Source organism: Nicotiana tabacum, chromosome 15, assembly GCF_000715075.1.
Source record: "Nicotiana tabacum cultivar K326 chromosome 15, ASM71507v2, whole genome shotgun sequence".
In the NCBI taxonomy this organism is placed as follows: Eukaryota; Viridiplantae; Streptophyta; class Magnoliopsida; order Solanales; family Solanaceae; genus Nicotiana; species Nicotiana tabacum.
Genome location: NC_134094.1, coordinates 93167601 through 93185128, shown reverse-complemented (window position 1 = coordinate 93185128; position 17528 = coordinate 93167601).

Below are 17528 nucleotides of genomic sequence, written 5' to 3'. Positions count from 1 at the left end.
TACCCCCCTTCCCATTCCTGGACCCCACCACCAGCCCCACCCGAGGACATGACCTTACTCTCATATTGTTCACTACCGCCACTATAAGCAAAAGGTATTAGGTAAACACTACCACTAAGAACCAATAACGGGAACGAAGGACTACAAGCTACGAACCCGAGAGCTAAAAACAACTCAAATGAGCGACTACGAGAATAGAAACACGAGCAGGCACTAAAAGAATGAACCTACCACGTCTATGAAACTACCCCTATGCAAATACAGAATTAAAATGAATAGATGAAACCTTAAGCTTAAAACACTTGTAGAAAAGATAGAGAAAGCAATCAATCCAATCAAAATTGCCGACAAGGCAACAGTAAATAGATGTGCGCAAATACAATTCAAGAAAGATGGAACCTGGATCACAGTCGGGGATGTCCGGACGCGCTTCCAAATCCGCTGAATGTTGCTGCTCCCGAACCCGTGAGTCGGAAAGTTTCGGCGATTTGTCAATTTCACCGGAATTTCACCGCAAATAAAAACAGAGTACTGTCACAGTGAAGATGTCCGGATCTTCTTGATGAAACATGAAATAGTGAAAATGCTTACAACTTGTGGACAGTGATATTGAAGCCGGCGCCGGCGAGAAATCTGCCGCCGATATGTTAAAGGTCTTGCCGGTTTTTGAAGAGAAAATTGTAGTGATAATGGCTGTATATTTAAAAACAACTTTCTTGGCTACGCCCGTCAAATCTTCCAAGTAACTAAATTATATTAAATTTCCTTAAAGATTCAAGATTTGGTTATATTAAATTAAATTCAACTTAATCAACTAGAGAAAATAACCTAGTTCCCCAAAATTCAATAATCCCCAAACAATCACTGAATTTCTTTAACAAGTTTCGATGATGGATAATAACGTGTACGAGAAATCGTTGAAGATTGAAGATTACGTGAAAAGACTTGAAGATGAAATGAAGAAAATTGATGCTTTCAGACGCGAGAAAAGAAATAGAGAAAAGTGTTTACAGTTTTTGAATGCATACAACAAAAATGAGAGAATTTGATAATCCTTTTCTTTTTCAGTCCACACAATTTATAGGAATTAATTCCATATCAAAATATTAATATTTTCCCACAAAATCCGAAATTGCTTTCAAAAATCGCCCGTAGGGCTCACGTCTCGGAACCCGATAAAAGTTACAAAATATGAACGCCCATTCAACCACGAGTCCAACCTTATAAATTTTACCAAATTCCGACATCAACTCGACCCTCAAATCTCCAAATTAAACCAAGAGGGTTTTCTAAATTTTTCAACTTAATTCACCCATTAAATGATGGATTCAAAGGCATAATAATGGAAATTAATCAAAATTAGATAAGAATCAAACAAAACCTCATTTCAAAACCTTCGTACACTGCTGATAAAGAAAGAAACACGCAGAAATTTCAGGACCCCTTATCAGATCAACAAATCATGGAGCTCTCTCGCAGCAACTAGAACCATAATCACTTTCTAAGACGAGTTTCAATATTATCCTCCCGAATATACCGTTTCAAACCTGATAGTACTCATTCTAGGTCCAATGACCTTATATTATTAAACACAACTAGCCCACAGACATGCTGCACCAATATAACTCAGAGCCACAAACCGTAACATCCTGTGCCAATATGCAACAATTCAAATGTACTAAGTCATGAGAAATGACTAAAATGAGAGAACTGCCCCGCAATATTAACAAGTACTGCCACAAAGAAATGCTGGAAATTCATCACACACCGTGGAGCCATCACACTATTCTAACACAAGGTATATACCTTTACATAACTTCGCTGCAATGTGTGACCTCATCCAAACGGTGGTCCATATTATATACCTCGAGCCACCCTGTTCAAAATTAATAACCACGGAGAGGCAAATGACACAATGCCATACAAAAACTCGAAAGAATATAACCAATGAATCAGAACTCCTCGTAGCATAGAAGAGTAACTCACGGATCATTTCAGAACATGAATAAGCTCAACAATAACCGAATGGAACATTCTTCGACCATAGCAGTAAGGAGCCACCAATCTGATTCGGTATAAAATACACATCCTGATTGGACCTACCTATGGACCCCTAAATCAACTCTGGTCACCCACCAATAGATAAATAACCCCCCAAAAATCCACATCGACTGAATCATTATACATACTATAACTTGGCTAGCTTCGGCCACGCCTTCACAGTCCACAACCATGAAACAATATGCTCCTGACAACTCCTAGTCTCCAAATCCATAAAACACACGAATCACCACAACTAATCCAATCTCCACCGTCCGAATAACTATCACATCCTTAATGCACGATCATCCCACTTGGAATATTTACATAATTCTTTCGTGCCACATAGCAATAATTTAAATATCAGCAGTCTATCAACCAGGTGAGTACCGCAATGCCAATGACATCCAAACACAATGCGTTTTTTGAAATGCGCACTCTTATCAGGGATTACCGAGCAATTATAACATTCGTCTAAATATCTGAAGTTGACCATGTTGTCCAAAATTCGGGACCTTCCCTTCAAGGCTGAACTGCCACCTCGTATATGAAGATTTTAATCCCGCACCACAACACACCGCATCTATCATGCCATCATGTGACAAGCACACGAATCTCATTATCAATTTTGAGTCACCAACAATTTACATACCCTATTAGTTAGAAACCTTTCTCTTGCTTCTTTCCAGGAGGAAATCAATATGCACAATACGTTCCCTACACCGGTAAAAAATATCCGGTTCAAACCATGGTAGAAGCCATCAAGAACCCTTAGAAATTTATTTGTACATAACCAAGCTATTAGAACTAAATTCCTCTAACTCGACCAAACTATGTAGGTCACCAAAACCCAAGAATATTGCCACCAAAATATCTGTAGAGTCTCACCACTTCATAATTACCCCTATAAATACCACAACCGAAATACCACACTGAAAATACCTTATGTAAATTTAAAATTGTCCCCCCTTACCTTTTTTATACTGAAATGTAGAATCCATAGTCATATAGAATTACCGCAAGTCCCGACACCATCCAATGCAAATAACTGATTCTAGCGATATACGAATCCAAAAAATTTTCAATTGCCACATATACGTTTTTGAATCTATTAGCACCTTCTCGAGAGTCACACACTTTGTTAAAATCTAAATTGCACCGCCCAAATGGACTGAAAGACACGTTCTCCATTAGCACAGTACCACTCAAAGAAGTAACCCTGCCTTAATACCACCGATTAAATTCATACTCTGTGCGCGCTACATCCTTCAGAAATAACAGCTCACTCATCCCATGATTTTCCTATACTCCTAAAGTTCCATAACTCGTATCCATAAATTTTCTTACTCGAGTCATTATCAAACTCCACCCCTGCAAGTCATCACTGATTTCCAAGTATACCTCAGACCAAAACAAAAATTTGACACATAACCATGAATTTAATTGTCAATAACAGACTCCCCCGCTTGGCTCAAAGCCATAAATTTAAACACTCGATAACTCACAATATCCATACTCTATTACTGTCATAATACAGTAGTCAGTTCAACGAAAAATTCTTCTCAAGCTCATACAACGCCAACCATAAAAATACCTCAATTATTCGCTAAGCTCATATTCATTCTCTTGACACTAAAGTCAACTTTCTCAACCAGATTCAAATTCAAATCCCAACACATATGCCCCATCGGCAGAAAAGAAACTCTCTACTCACATCATAAGGAATACACCTACGTAGATTACTCTGCAGGGGATAACCCACCTGCTTAATATTAAATCGGTATCTTTCTAAACCCTTTCGCAGTTACAATTACTATGAAATCACTTAGTCATTTAACAACATGAGAGATCCTTCAAAACATTAATACTCAAGACTGTACGTCATATCAAAATGAAAATCAAGCACCCAATGGCCTTTCCTTTACATTACCAGGAAACACTTATCGTCACATTCAAACAATCTGAACACATCGCACAGTCCCATCACACTCGCCACATAGTCATTCCACCGCTCATCGAGCCACAAATTCCACTCGTAGGGACATTACCGGACATATGAGTCCAATTATACAAGTTACCACTGAAGCTACCGAGCTCAAGCTGTGGTCTAACCATGGCCTCAAGTCCTCCGGACTGGCTTTTCACTAAAACACAAAATACACATCTCGAACCTCATTCATAGAATCATAAGCCACCGGCACACAACCGATACCGAGCGCTCACATGTGCGTGAAAGGAATTCAAAGAGTTATGCTTCAAGCTGAATCAATGCCGCACGATTAGGAAAGAAAGATGGGAAGTATATATCCTAAATTCCATATAGCCTCTCGAAGATAAGTATGGACGTTATCATACCGATCCTCAAGACTATACTAGACACTTTCTCATAACTTGTAGAACCTATGAACCAAGAGCTCTGATACCACCTTGTCACGACCCAAAATCCAACTAGTCGTGATAACACCTAACCCAACCCGCTAGGTAAGCCAATTATCAACTATCCAATTCCAATAACAATTATTATAACAATTTAAGTAAAGAAAAATCTTAATCTTATACATTCCCCAAGAACTGGTAGTACAAATCATGAGCTTCTAAGAATAGAGTATATAAAACTGGTATGAAATAATACATCATCCGTTCGAAATATACATGGACAAATTTTTATAAATCTAAGACTACCATGAACAAGAGGCAGCTACAACCGGAACGTAGGTACATCTTCAGATCTAACTCCCAACGAACACAGTGACATCTGCAGTCAACATCTGCACATAAGGTTCAGAAGTGTAGTATGAGTACAAGTGTACAACCAACCCAATGTACTAAATAAGTAACAAACCTAATCTTAGGTTGAAAGTAGTGACGAGCTTGTACCAAGGTCGGGTCCCAACTTCAATAACCAATAATAGTTCATAACAACATAAAACAAGTAATACCAGAAGTAACTCAACAATGAAATGCTCAACAAAAACATGATTTCTGAAAATAGTTCTGCCTTTCAATTACATCAATAAAAACCCAAATCGTTTACCGAAGTTGCCAAAAATATGAATAAGTTTGGAAGCAATAATTTTCCCAAAATCCTTTCCATAATAAACAAGATATTTCATTTTCTTTCCAGATAACCAATGTAAAACAAATGCATCACTATGCCCATCTGTCAACATATGTGAGAAATCATGAATAATGTGATGTCGTACAGCATGAGGAAAATACATCTCTATGCCTATATGTCTTGTGTGCATGTCAATGCGATGCAAATTAGTGATAAATACCATATGCATACTCTCAGAGTATCAATTCACTCATTCCTCCCAATCACTCAGTCCTCCCAATCACCCAGTCCTCACAGTCACTCAGTCCTCAAAGTCACTCAGTTCTCCCAATCACTCGGCACTCTCACTCAGTAGGTACCTGCGCTCTCTGGGGGTGTGTATAGACTCCGGAGGGGATCCTTCAACACAAGCGCAATAATTTGCACGGACACCTCACGTGCTATAATAAATCTTGTAAGGCCTGCTGCAGGCGGGCAACCCCGATCTACATAATTATCCTCACAATCAGGCCTTTGGCCTCACTCAGTCATCAATCTCTCCAGTCTCTCAGGCTCACAATGTCATGAAACTAGCCCAAAATAATGATATGATGAATCACTAAGTAGCAACAAGACTGAGAAATGATATGAAATGAATGAACATGACTGAGTATGAAATTTCATTTTAAACAAATAATTCAACAGCAATATGACCTCTGTGGGTCTCAATAATGCTGGCACATAGTCTCAGTATGATATTTAATATGATTCTCAGCTCAATTTCTTTAACACATAAAACTACACAGAGAATGCCAAGATTATTTGACTACAAAATTCCATGCAACCAATTACGTCACAATTTCTATAGTGCACTCCCACACACCCATCACCTAGCATGTGCGTCACCTCCAAACAATTGACCTAATACTTATATTCAGGGTTCATACCCTCAGCTCCAAGATTACAAGAGTTACTTACCTCGAACAAGACGAATCCAATTTCGAGCAAGATCAAAATGCTCTAGAAATTTCATTCTGCGCGTATCAACTTCTGAACGGCTCGAATCTAGCCACAATAAATCTGATTCAGTCCACACAATTTATAAGAATTAATTCCATATCAAAATACTAATATTTTCCCACTAAATCTGAAATTGCACTCAAAAATCGCCTGTGGGGTCCATATTTCGGAACCCGACAAAAGTTATAAAATATGAATGCCCATCCAACCACGAGTCCAACCATACAAATTCCACCAAAGTCCGACATCAACTCGATCCTCAAATCTCCAAATTAAACCTAGAGGGTTTTCTAAATGTTTCAACTTAATTCACCCATTAAATGATGGATTCAAAGGCATAATCATGGAAATTATTCAAAACTAGATAAGAACCACTTACCCCAAACACCCACACAAGATTCTCTCCAAAAATCGCCTTCTACCGAGCTCCCAATTTGATTTTGTGTTATGAACTCAAAACCCCCGTTTTGGAACTTTTAATTCTGCCCAGAAATGCCTTTATTGCGTTCGCGACCATAGCTTCGCGTTCGCGAAGCACAAAAATGTGCTGCCAAGATTCCTTCTTCGCGTTCACAATCTCCTCATCATGTTTGCGATGCCTTCCGACTTCTGCCCTTCGTATTCGCGAGACACGAGCCGCGTTCGCGAAGGCTTAAGGCCAGGCAGGCCCCCAACTCCCTTTCCTCTTTGTGTTTGCGTCCGCCTACTCGCGTTCGCGTAGGCTTTCCCTAGATCCCTTCTTCGCGTTCGCTTATCCTTCATCGTGTTCATGATGGAAAAATCCCAACAGCCCAAAATCCTTCTTCGCGAATGCGTGAGACCCTTCGCGTTCGCGAAGAACAACACCAGTTACCAGTTCCGGCACTTGCAAAACAAGGAAATATGATCTGAAACAATCCCAGAACTCACCCGAGCCCCCCATGACCTCAACCAAATATACCATCAAGTCTCAAAACATTATACGAACTTAGTCAAGCCCTCAAATCACCTCAAACAACGCTAAAATCACGAATCATACCCCAATTCAATCCTAATGAACTTTGAAATTTCAAATTATATATCTTGCGCCGAAACTGATCAATTCAATCCAGAATGACTTCAAATTTTGCACATAAGTAATAAATGACATAACTAAGCTATTCCATTCTCCAAAATCGGATTCCGACCCCGATATAAAAATGTCAACCCCCCGGTCAAACTTTCCAAAAATTCAAGTTTTGCCATTTCAAGCCAAATTCCACTACGAACCTCCAAATAATTTTCCGGACACGCTTCTAAGTCTAAAATCATCATACAGAGCTATTGGAATCATAAAAATTTGAATCCGAGGTCGTTTACACATAAATCGACATCCGATCAACTTTTTTAACTTAAACTTTCCATTAAGAGACTAAGTGTCTAAATTCATTCCGAAACCTTTTTCGGACCCGAACTAACTAATCCGATAGGTCATAATACAACTATAAAGCACAAATAGAGTAGTAAATAGGGAACGAGACTGTAATACTCAAAACGACTGGTCGAGTCGTTACAGGGCGGGGCCCCAGGGCCCTCGGGTGTCAGTCGGACTAGGCACAGAACAAGTTTGGACTTAGGGGCAGCAGCTGAAGCACCGGGCTTCTGGTGTAACCACACCTACGGAGGGCTAGCCATAGGTGCGAGCTCGCAGAAGCGAGCAAGAAGCTGCCGAAGCAGCCCAAGAAAAGCAGCCCAGGAACAGCAGATGCGAGTGGGCGTGCGCACCTGCAAACTCACAAGTGCGATAGAAGAAATCGCAGGAGCGACATGTGTGTCGCAGGAGGGGCGAGTCATTGCATATGCTTCACGTCAGCTAAAGCCACATGAGAGGAATTATCCTGTACATGATTTGGAGTCGGCCACGATTGTTCATGATCTTAAGATCTGGAGGCATTACCATAATGCGGTGTCCTGTGAGATTTACACTGATCATCACAGCTTGCAGCATTTGTTTAAGCAAAGGGATCTCAATTTAAGGCAACGTGGATGGCTTGAGTTACTGAAGGATTATGACATCACCATTCTTTATCATCCGGGCAAGGCTAATATAGTCGCGGATTCCTTGAGCAGAAAGGCAGAGAGTATGGGTAGCTTCGCATTTATTTCAGCAGAGGACCGGCCACTAGCCTTGGACATCCAGTCCTTGGCTAACAAACTTGCGAGGTTGGATATTTTAGAGCTCAACCAAGTTCTTGCATGCGTCGTTGCCCAGTCTTCACTGTTGGAGCAGATCAAGACTCGACAGTTTGATGATCCGCACTTGTTGGTCCTCAGAGAGACGGTACTACAGGGTGTGCCAAGGAGGTTACTTTCGGCGAGGACGGTGTTCTGTGACTCCAGGGTCGTCTATGTGTTCCTAATATCGATGGCTTGAGGGATAGGATTTTAGAGGAGGCACACAGTTCTCGCTATTCCATTCATCCAGGTGCTACAAAGATGTATCGTGACCTGAGGCAGCACTATTGGTGGCGGCGGATGAAGAAAGACATAGTTGGATATGCAGCTTAATGCCTAAATTGCCAGCAGATTAAGTATGAGCATCAGAGGCCAGGTGCCCTACTCCAGCAGATGACTATACCCGAGTGGAAATGGGAGCACATTACTATGTACTTCGTAGTTGGGTTGCCGCGGACCTTGCAAAAGTTTGATGCAGTTTGGGTCATTGTCGACAAGTTGACCAAGTCGACACACTTCATTCCGGTGGGGACTACGTATACTTCAGAGAGTTTGGCCCAGATTTATATTTAGGAGATAGTTCGATTGCATGGTGTGCATGTTTCCATCAAATCAGACATAAGCCCTCAGTTTACTTCTCATTTCTTGAGAGCAGTACACAGTGAGTTGGGGACTCGCATAGAGCTCAGTACGGCATTCCATCCACAGACCGACGGGCAGTCGGAGCGGATAGTTCAGATTCTGGAGGACATGCTCAAAGCATGTGTGATTGACTTTGGAGGGCAGTGGGATCGATTCTTGCCTTTGGCCGAGTTTGCTTACAACAAAAGTTATTAGTCTAGAATCGAAATGGCTCCATTTGAGGCTTTATATATTGTCGGTGATGTCGTTCTCCCATCAGGTGGTTTGAGCCAGGCGAAGCTAAGTTATATGGTACTAATTTGGTGAAAGATGCCTTGGAAAAGGTAAAGTTAATTCAGGAGCAACTCCGCACAGCACAGTCGAGACAGAAGAGCTACGCGGATCAGAAGGCGCGTGATGTATCATTTATGGTGGGCGAGAAGGTTCTCTTGAAAGTCTAGCCGATGAAGGGGATTATGAGTTTCGGGAAGAAGGGCAAGTTGAGCCCAAGGTTTATAGGCCCATTTGAGGTGTTGGGATGAGTTGGAGAGGTTGCTTATGAGCTTGCCTTGCCTCCCAGTCTATCGGGAATTCATCCGGTTTTCCACGTGTCCATGCTCTGGAGGTATCATGACAACTTGTCACATGTGTTAGACTTCAGCACGATCTAGTTAGATGAGAGCTTGTGTTATGAGGAGGAGCCAGTTGCCATTGTTGATAGGCAGGTTCGCTAGTTGAGGTCCAAGAGGATTTTTGCGGTAAAGGTTCAGTGGAGTGGCCAACCAGTCGAGGAGGTGACTTGGGAGTCCGAGGAGGACATGCAGGGCAGATATCCACACTTATTCAGTACTCCAGGTATGATTCTAGACCCGTTTGAGGACGAACATTGGTTTAAAAGATGGAGAATGTAGCGACCCGACCAGTTGTTTTGCTTTCTAGGACCCCGTTCCCCTAAATAAGAGTCCCCATACATGATTTAACTATTTTATGACTTGCGGGGATGGTTAGTTCGGGATTTGGAAGGGTTCGGGTTAAAATCAGAACACTTGGTTCCTTAAGGCTAAGTTTGACTTTGGTCAACATTTTGAGTAAACGACCTCCGAATCAAGATTTGACGGTTCCTATAGGTTCGTATGATGATTTTAGACTTGGACGTATGTTCGGATCTGGTTTTGGATGACCCGGGAGGGTTTCAACGCCTAATAGTGAAAGTTGGTTCTTTGAAGGTTTTGAAATTCTTTAAATTTGGTTTGGAGTAGGTTTTGGTGTTATCGAGGTCCAAATGGGATTTTGAGATTGGGAATAGTTCTGTATGGTGATTTAAAACTTGCACAAAAAATTTGGCGTCATTCCGAGTAGCTTAAGTACGTTTCGGCACGTTGGGAGTAATTGAAAAACTTCAAGTTCATATTTTGATTCGATTTGGTTTTGGGGTGTGATTCTTGATTTTATTGTTGTTTTACGCATTTTGAGAGCTCGAGAAAGTCCGTATTATGTTTATAGACTTGTTGGTATGTTTGGACGGGGCCCCGGTCCCCGGATGCGATTTGGACAATACGCGGATTGAGACAAGACTCAAAAGGGGCTGCTAGTGCACCAGTTCTGGTGTGGCCGCACCTGCGAGCTTTTGGCCGCAGGTGCGAGCCTGCAGGTGCGTGTTTTGTGCCGCAAAAAGGGCTTGGGAGCATTTGGTCAGGGACCGCAGATGTGTGTGATTTTGCGCACCTGCGAACGCGCAAGTCCGATAGGGGAAGCATAGAAGCGGTAAGAGCCGTAGAAGCGGCACTCTCGTCGCAGAAGCAGGACCGCAAAAGCGGGATCCAGTCCCCAGATATGGCCTACACTGGGCCTACGGAAGGGCTTTGTGCCATAGAAGTGGCGCTGCAAATGCGGCCCAATTACCGCATATGCGGAAGTACTGCTGGGCAGAATCCTTATTTAATGACGGGACTTAGGCATTTTAGCTTACTTATTTCATTTGTTTGGGCGATTCTTGGAGCTCTTAGAGAGGGGATTTCACCTAGTACTTTGAGGTAAGTAATTTATACATAACGTGAGTTAAATACATAGTTTATGGGTAGATTATAATATGTAAATTAGTGAAAATTATGGGTTTAGGTAAACATCTAGGTTTTTGATAAAAATGAGATTTAACCACGAAATTTGTTATGGAATTTAGTGAAAATCATATATTTGAGTTCATGAGGTTATGGGTAACAACTTTCTTTGAAAATTTCCGAAATTCGGGCACCTGGGCCCGTGGGTGAAATTTAGGTATTCTTCAAATAGGCTTGGGAAATCACTTTGATAGTTAGGATATATGAACTTTTGAACATGTATTGATCATTTTATATAATATTTGACTAGTTTCGAGTCGTTTGGCACCGAATTGAGGGTTTGGGCACAATCTCGGACAGGGAAATAGGCTTGAGATGAGGTAAGTCTCTTTTCTAACCTTGTAAGAGGGAATTAACCCCACAGGTGAATTAATTAATGTGTTCTCTTATTTGCTATTTGTGGGGAGGAGCGGGGTACGTACGTACGATGTGACGAGAGCCCATACGTAGCTACTAATTATGTTATTGTCCGGGTAGTCTAGGACCCATATCATGCTATACTTGAGATGTTTTCACCCTTACTGGTTAACTTAATTGCTTGAGTCATTTTGAAAATGTATAAAAGAATTGTAAAAGGTTAAATTTCACTCACTTGAAGTTATGAATGGGACACTTGACTGTTATTGAGAATGTGTGTTTCTTTAAAGTATTTCTTTTGTGGAGCGGACCGAACGCCTCGATAGTAGATAGATGCATCTATGGTTCGAGTCGTTCGACCCTCAATAGTGCACAATTTAAATATTTTATGTTGGATCGGGTCGTACGACCTCGGTATGATTTGCGCATGATAAATCTTTGGAACCATTTATAATTGATATTGCTTCATTGGCTTGAGATATAAATTGTTAAATGAGGAAAATAAATTCGGGACTTAGTACTTATGAAAAGATTATTTATTATTTCCTGTTATTGAGTTTTCACTATTATTCATGTAATCCATGATTATTTATAATTTTGGCATATTATCTTTAGCCCACAGTAAGTGTAAAAGTCGACCCCTCGTCACTACTTCTTTGTGGTTAGACTGGATACTTACTGGGTACATGTTGTTTATGTACTCACGCTGCACTTCTACACTTAATGTGCAGAATGTGAGGCAGTTGCATCTGGGTATCAGTCCGGCACGCACGCTAAATCCCTGTTACGAGACTACACGGTGAGCTGCCTTTCGAGCCGTTCTGCAGTAGCCATAGTCCTTCTTTTGTTATTGTTCTGTTTATTTCATTTCAGATAGTAGAGTAGTAATCTTTTTTATATTCTACTAGTAGCCCATTCTCTTGTGACACCAGGTCTTGGCACATACTAGTAGACTCATGGTCTTGGTCTATTTCATAGTTATGATTGCACTCAGTTGCTTTCGCTTTATTTATTTTAATTTGTGGTTAGTTCATTATTGGCTTGCCTAGCGACGACGTTGGGCGACTATTATGGAATTTGGGTCGTAACAAAGGCTAAGTTTGACTTTGGTCAACGTTTTGAATAAACGACCTCAGAATCGGGATTTTACAGTTCCAACAGGTTTGTATGATGATTTTGGACTTGGGCGTATGTGCGAATTGGGTTTTGGACGACCCGGAAGCATTTCAGCGTTTAGTAGTGAAAGTTGACTATTTGAAGGTTTTAAAGTTTTTTAAATTTGGTTTGGAGTAGGTTTTGGTATTATCGAGGTCCGTTTGGAATTCTGAGCCCATGAATAGTCACATATGGTGATTTAAGACTTGCACACAAAATTTGGTATCATTCTGAGTAGTTTAAATATGTTTCGGCGCACTCGGAGTAAGTTGAAGAACTTGAAGTTCCTAAGTTTATTCAATTTGGTTTGAGGTGTGATTCTTAGTTTTGATGTTGTTTTATGCGTTTCGAGGTATTGAGCGAGTTCATTTTATGATTTCAAACTTGTTGGTATGTTTGGACTGGACCCCGGGGGCCTCGGGTGTCAGTCGGACTAGCCACGGACCAAGTTTGGACTTAGTGGCAGCAACTGAAGGACCAGGCTTCTGGTGTAACCGCACCTGCATAGGGATAGTCACAGGTGAGACCTCGCAGAAGCAAGCAAGAAGCCGCAGAAGAGGCCCAGGAAGAGCAGCCCAAAAACCACAGATGTGGGTGGGCGTGCGCACCTGCGAACTCGCAGGTGCGATAGAAGAAATCGCAGGAGCGGCCTAAGCCGCAGGAGTGGCATGTGTGTTGCAGGAGCAGAGCCGTAGAAGTAGGCCAAAGGTACGCATAAGCGTAAGTAGGCCACTGGGCAAGGGCCGCATCTGCGATGACTTTTTCGCAGATGCGGAGCCACAGAAGCGGCCAACCTTCCGCAGGTGCGGAAATCGCAGAAGGCAAAACCTTATTTAAGACGGGACTTAGGCATTTTGAGCTCATTTATTTCAATCCTTGGGCAATTATTGGAGCTCTTAGAGAGGGGCTTTCACCTAACACTTTGAGGTAATTAATTTCTACACAATGTGAGTTAAATACATAGATTATGGGTAGATTTAACATGAAAATTTTGGGAAATCATGGGAAAAATGGGGTTTAACCATGAAAATGGTTATGGAATGTAGTGAAAATGTGATGACCCAAAAGGTCATCTTATATTTTCGAACTCGAATCTGCCCTCTTAAGCCTTAAAAATCTCATTTTTATCCCCCTCGATTTGCGTGCGTAGCTCGGGCAGGTTTTCGAAAAGCTTTTATGTTGAAAACTAATGAAAATAAGAATATTTTCCTTAAAAGTTAATTTTAGTTGACTTCGGTCAATATTTTTGGTTAACGGGCCCAGATCCGTGCTTTGACGGTCCCGGTAGGTCCGTATCAAATTACGGGACCTGGGCATATACCGGGAATCGTATTCAGATGTCCCTAGCTTGAGTTATGAATTTTTGATGAAAATTAAAAGTTTGGAAATGATTTGTTTTTAAGAATTGATTGATATTTGGCATTGTTAGTATCGGGCCCGTATTTTGGTTTCGGAGCCCGGTATAGGTTCATTATAATATTTAAGACTTGTCTGAGAAATTTGGTGAGAAACTGAGTTGATTTGACGGGATTCAGACCTTCAGTTGAGAAAAAAAGTAATTTTAAAGTGTTTTTGAGAATTTCATTCGATTTGGTGCTAAATTCGGAGTTATAGGTGTTATTTTTGCAATTTGAACGCGCTAGCAGGTCCGTATGATATTTTTAGACTTGTGTGCATGTTTGGTTTGGAGCCTTGAGGATTCGGGTGAGTTTTGGATAGGCTAGTGGGTGATTTGCACTTAGAAAATCTAAGATTTTTGCTGCAGCAGCTGTTTTGGTGTGCCCTTCTTCGCGTTCGCGTAGGTAGTGTCGCGAACGCGAAAGGTAAAATGGGGGTAGGGGAAATTTATTCTTTGCGAACGCGAAGGGCTGGTCGTGAACACGAAGCGTTGGGGGTTGTACCCTTCGCGAACGCGATCTGTCTCATGCGAACGCAGTAGTTTAAGGGACCTGGGGGAGGGGGTCATGTTCTTCTACGCGAACGTGTCCACTAGGTCGCGAATGCGAAGGCTTAGGGGGAGCTGCCTTACGCGAACGCGTAGAATGACTCGCGAATGTGAAGGCCTTGTGCATCCCGATCGCGACATGCCTCTCGCGAACGCGATGAAGGCCTGTCCAGAGACTTAAAACAGACTCCAAACACGGGTTTAAGCAATTTCTTTAACATTTTACAATAACCAAACGGGTAAAGGCGATTTTAAAGAGTCATTTTCTTCCCCAAAGTGTTGGTAAGTGATTCTAAACCATTGTCTTTCAATTACCCATTACATTTCTTGAATTATCAACCTAAAATCTAGAGTTTCATGGTAGAATTAGGGGTTAGGGTAGAAACTAGGGATTTCAAAAATTTGAGGATTTAGACCCCAATTGGAGGTCGGATTCCAAAACTAATTACATATTCGGGCTCGGGGGTGAATGGTTAAAAGAATTTTGGTCCGCACCTCGGATTTTGACCAAGCGGGCCCGGGGTCGATTTTTTGACTTTTTGGAGGAAAATTGGAAAAATTTTAATTTATGCAATATAATTGATTCCTTTAGCAATATTTGATATTATTGAGTCATTTTTGAATAGATACGAGTGGTTTGGAGGTGAATTCCAAAGGAAAAGCTGTGATTGAGAATTAAGTGGCCTTCGGAGCGAGGTAAGTGTTGTGTCTAACTCTGACTTGAGGGAATTAGGAACCTTAGATTACTTGCTAAGTGAAATTCATGTGAGCGGCGTATATGTGAGGTGACCAGTACTTATGCGCCGCCAATTTACCTATTTTTTCATGTTTCTTACGTTTTCTTATGTTGTCGCTTCCTATGCCTAATTGCTACATGTTTATACTAGTGTTGTTAAATTGATCGTCATTATCATGTTTACGGATTTTCTGTTGGTAATCGAGTATTTATTTAAAAGTTGAGATTTATATTGTGGAACCGAATGATAAAGTAAGGTTTGTACTTGTTATTCTAATTCCGTGTTGTTATTTATGTATTGCATTATGGTAAGGGAGAATGTTAATGCACGAAGGTTGATGTCGTGCCATGATATGAGAGTTAATGCACGAACATTGCATTATGGTAAGGGAGAGTGTTAATGCACGAAGGGTGATGCCGTGCCATATTGTGAGTGTAAAAGCACGGAGGGTGATGCCGTGCCATATTGTGAGTGTAAAAGCACGAAGGGTGATATCGTGCCATGATATGAGAGTTAATGCACGAAGGGTGATGCCGTACCGTTTCTATTGATTTTATGGTGAGATTGAAAGTAAAAGTACGAAGGGTGATGTCGTGCATTTTTCCTTACTGTATTCACTATTCCTGTTGATTCATGGTTTATTGACTGCTCTGTGATCATTCTGTTGTAGTTGTTTATCTTGTATTCCCCTCAGTATGTTCCCCTCTCGACATTTACTGTTTAGTTCTTCATTTATGTTATTTGCATATACACTGTAAAATTGTACATGTTGATTTGTAGGTGCCTTGCCTTAGCCTCGTCACTTCTTCGTCGAGGTTAGGCTCGACACTTACCAGTACATGTGGTCGGTCGTACTGATGTTGCACTCAGCACTTTTTGTGCAGATTTTGATACTGGCTCAGGTTGATCGAGATTTTGCTATTGGTCTGCTGTCCGGAGACTCAAGGTAGATCTGTCAGCGTTCACAGACCTTGAAGTCCCCGTCTATCTTTTCTGTTCTACTGTTTCTTTCATTCAGACAGTTGTATTTTTTTCTGACTATTACTTGTAGCAAATTCTAGAATGCTCGTGAATTGTGACTCCAGATCAGGGCGGTAGTAATTAATACAGTTTTGTGATATTCCGCACTTATTATATTTTATCCTATTTAATTATTGTTATTTGCTGAATGGAAATAAGGAATTGGTTTAACAATTTTTCTAACGTTGGCTTGCCTAGCAAGTGAAATGTTAGGCGCCATCACGGTCCCGTCGGTGGGAAATTTTGGGTTGTGACAGAAAATCATATATTTGAGATCATGAGATTATGGGTAACAACTTTCTTCAAATATTTCCGGAATCCGGGCACGTGGGCTCGGGAGTGAATTTAGAAATTCTTCAATTGGGATTGGGTAATCACTTTAATAGCTAGAATTTGAACTTTTGAGTATGTATTGATTATTTTATATAACATTTGACTAGTTTCGAGTCGTTTGGCACAGAGTTAAGGGTTTAAAGCAAAATTGTGGACCGGGAAGTAAGCTTTGAGACGAGGTAAGTCTCTTTTCTAATCTTGCAAGAGGGTATTCTCCCCATAGGTAATTTAAATTTTTATTGTCTTCTAATTATGGGGGTTACGTATGCACGAGGTGAAGAGAGTCCATGCGTAGCTACTATTCATGCGAATGTCCGGGTAGTCTAGGACCCAAATCATGGATTACTTGAAATGTTGGCACCCTACTTGCTAATTAAAGTTCCTAAAATATTTAGAACTTGTTGATTAAATTGGGGAAGACCATTAATAGAATTTGTGGTACTTTGTGTATTAGCCTTTAATAACGGTTGAGTCACATGCTAATAAAGTATCCTCTCTTCTTGTGGAGCGGGTCGAATGCCTCGGCAGTAGATAGATGCATCTATGGTTCGTGCCGCTCGACCCTCGGCAGCGTACACATAATTCTGGATCGGGCCGTACGACCTCGGCATAAATCGTGCTTATTAATACTTGGTGACTAACCATACCTTATATTATGTTGTGGTTTGAAAGGTTACGATTTGTCAAGAAAGTGATCTATCTAGGATTTTTAAGAATTGTCGAAGAACTATTTGCTCCTGTTTATTGATGAGTTATTATTATTACTTACATTACTCATGTTATTTAGAAATTTCTTTATTCATATTGCTAGCCCATAGTAAGTGTTGAAGTCGACCCCTCGTCACTACTTCTTCGAGGTTAGACTTGATACTTACTGGGTATATTCGGGTGTGTTTCGGATGCTCAACGGGTCATTTTTGGACTTAGAGAAGTAGCAGATTTTTTTAGTTTTT